General features: G+C 47.1%; 1 protein-coding gene across 3 annotated transcripts in view; it reads left to right on the plus strand.

Annotated features, from left to right (window-relative positions):
* LOC118937810 (tRNA-dihydrouridine(16/17) synthase [NAD(P)(+)]-like) overlaps nucleotides 1-905 on the plus strand; it is a 21,109-nt gene extending 20,204 nt beyond the window's left edge. For all 3 annotated transcript variants that reach the window (XM_036939421.1, XM_036939420.1, XM_036939422.1), the window contains exon 14: nucleotides 1-905. This exon is cut by the window's left edge and continues 1,186 nt beyond it. The gene's annotated coding sequence lies outside the window, so the exon portion shown is untranslated.
* Nucleotides 906-3,159: the final 2,254 nt, after the last annotated feature.

Consider the following 3,159-nt stretch of genomic DNA (forward strand, 5'->3'; position numbering starts at 1 on the left):
TGGAGTCGTAACAGTACAGGAAGGAGGAAGAGCTCATGGAGTCGTAACAGTACAGGAAGGAGGAAGAGCTCATGGAGTCGTAACAGTACAGGAAGGAGGAAGAGCTCATGGAGTCGTAACAGTACTATCCCAGTACAGTACTATCCCAGTACTGCTCAATCTCTACATTTATTTGTCCTTTTGGTTGTGGTCAATAATGGGACTATTTCCTGGTGATCTTTGTCATGTTTTTTCTCCCCCTCTGAACTCGAAGGATATTTTATCACCTGACTGTTAGAATGGTGACTGTCTGTCCAACAGTAGTCAGTCTGTTTTTATTTTTATATCATTTTTCATCAAGCTCCTCGTCTTAATGTTTGCCTGTGTGATGATGTGTAGGGCTTGGAGTTTGTTTTTTTCTAGGCCTGTCTCCAGAAAGTATTTTAGGGTAGGGATGCTGATCTGAGATCTGTTCAATATAATCATATTCATTATTGTTGGGGCAGCAGGTAGTCTAGTGGTTAGAGCGTTGGGCCAGTAACCGAAAGGTTGCTGGATCGAATCCCTGAGCTGACAAGGCAAATCTGTCGTTCTGCCCCTGAACAAGGCAGTTAACCCACTGTTCCTAGGCCGTCATTGTAAATAAGAATTTGTTCTTAACTGACTTGCGTTGAGTTCAGTGCCTTCTGGTAGACATAACACTTGGCCTATCCAGTCATATATGAACTTGAGGTTAAATAAATGGAAGTGAGAAATGGTGCATTTGATATTTCTCTCTTAACTATGATTTCTCCGTTCTTACATTTTGGTGCCAAAATGAGCCCCTTTGGACCTTTCTGCTGAATATCAAACTGACACGTCATCTTGTATTTTTTATTGTGGTTTGTGGATTTATTTTGAAATTAAAGAAATCTATGGAAAAATAATCCCCATCTGTATCGCAAGTAGTAGTAGATTAATTTACCACCTTGCATTCTTTCATATAAATATTTGCTAGGTACACGCCCCGCCCCAGCAGGTATATCTCACCGGTCATCCCCAAAGCTAACACTTCCTTTTGGCCGCCTTTCCTTCCAGTTCTCTGCTGCCAATGACTGGAACGAATTGCAAAAATCTTTGAAGCTGGAGTCTTTTATCTCCCTCTCTAACTTTAAGCATCAGCTGTCAGAACAGCTTACCTTTCTATTTCTCTTTTCCTTTGTGTTATTGACTCTACGTTTGTTTATATGTAACGCTGTGTTGTTGTTTTTGTCACACTGCTTTGCTTTTTCTTGGCCAGGTCGCAACTCAACTGGCTTACCTTGTTAAATCAATGTAAAATAAGAGGACTTTTATTTTGAAAGTCGTGAGTATCAGACGAGACGTCAGTCCAGAAATCCCACGCTCGTAGCGTTTTTATCAACGTAAATTCAGGCAGATTAGAGCAGAACGTTTTGGTTAAACATTCTAGCAAAGAAAGTAAAACGTATCCAAATGGATAAAACGAACGGTCCAACGTTTATTGCCCCCGAAATGTCCAAACTACAGTGGTTAAACGTGTTCCTCACGGAGCGGCTAACCGCAGCTGCTATAGGGATTTTTGGCGCCGTAGAAAAAACGATACTCGAGTATCAGGAAGAGATCGTCCGTTTGAGACAGGAGAACAGTCGCCTACGGCCTAATAACGCATTGATCCAACCAGAGAAGTTACCAGACCCCCAGCAGCAGCTCACGTTCTCCGTCTCTGAAGAGGTTCTCCTGGACTTGGGAGGAGCAGCACGGTGAGCAGAGCCAGAGGTGGAGCGCCATTCTGGGGAACGAGGGCCCAGAACCCACACAGAGTCTGACAGAGGAGGAACAGGATTGCATGACCAGCACAGCTTCAACAACTGGAGTTTGCTATCAAATTGACTCCTGTCTATCGTGTGGAAAATTACTGTGATCAGGACCAACCTCAGCCCGGTACACCTTGACCTGCCACAGACTGTGGAGCTTCTGTCTCAGATCAAACCAGAAGATAATGAAGTCAACTGTAATACAGACTGCACTTCATGGGAGAAAGTAGAACAAAATGGGTATAAATCACCCAGCCACACACACAACATATCCACCAACTCACCATGGAGTTGACAACCCAGCAGCTACACCAGCTGAGGTATCAAACATCCAGATCTACAGAGCTGTCATGAACCTGAGCCCAACGACAGCTCAGGTGACAGATGACTTGAACTGTGTGGTTGAAGGACTGAAAGAACACGCCGTCTCACTGAGACTCCAACCGTGGTCCTCCAGTATCCCCCAACCCTGGTCCTCCAGTATCCCCCAACCCTGGTCCTCCAGTATCCCCCAACCCTGGCCCTGCAGTATCCCCCAACCCTGGTCCTCCAGTATCCCCCAACCCTGGTCCTCCAGTATCCCCCAACCCTGGTCCTCCAGTATCCCCCAACCCTGGTCCTCCAGTATCCCCCAACCCTGGTCCTCCAATATCCCCCAACCCTGGTCCTCCAGTATCCCCCAACCCTGGTCCTCCAGTACCCCAACAGTGTTTCCCAACTCAGGGTTGGGGGTACTGGAGGACCAGGGTTGGGAACCACTGCTCTAGATTACCTTAACGTAATTGTGGTAACAGAAATCTGTGGCTGTATTGGAAACTTCATCTAAACACCACCAAAGAAAGAGTCAGTCTCATTTAGTATGTATCTTTATTAAAAGCTTGTTCTGTTTTTCCCTCCCAATGTGTAATCATGTGTTTGTCACCGGGTACAGAGCAAAGTGCATCTCTTTACAAAGAACCAGCCAGCTACAGCTGGAAGTGCCTCGTCTCTTCCAAAACGTTCCATTTATTTTAACTTCATTTGAGTAAACAAGGTGTTGTTGGGTCTCGTGTGTCAACAGACATCGTATCTTCACCAACTTAAATTATTTTCATTGTGTTTGTTCTCGTCTTCTCTCCCGCCAGGAAACGTAGGCCCTGGTAAAAAGTAGAGCACCATAGGGAACAGGGGGGCCGTTTGAAGGGACGGGGGGGACAGGGAGCCGTTTGAGAGGACAGGGGGCCGTTTGAGAGGACAGGGGGGGGCCGTTTGAGGGGACGGGGGGGGACGTTTGAGAGGACAGGGGGCCGTTCGAGGGGAAGGGGGGGGGGCGTTTGAGGGGACGGGGACGGGGGGCGTTTGAGGGGACGGGGACGGGGGGGGGGGC

Source organism: Oncorhynchus mykiss, chromosome 12 (genome assembly GCF_013265735.2).
Source record: "Oncorhynchus mykiss isolate Arlee chromosome 12, USDA_OmykA_1.1, whole genome shotgun sequence".
Taxonomy (NCBI): Eukaryota; Metazoa; Chordata; class Actinopteri; order Salmoniformes; family Salmonidae; genus Oncorhynchus; species Oncorhynchus mykiss.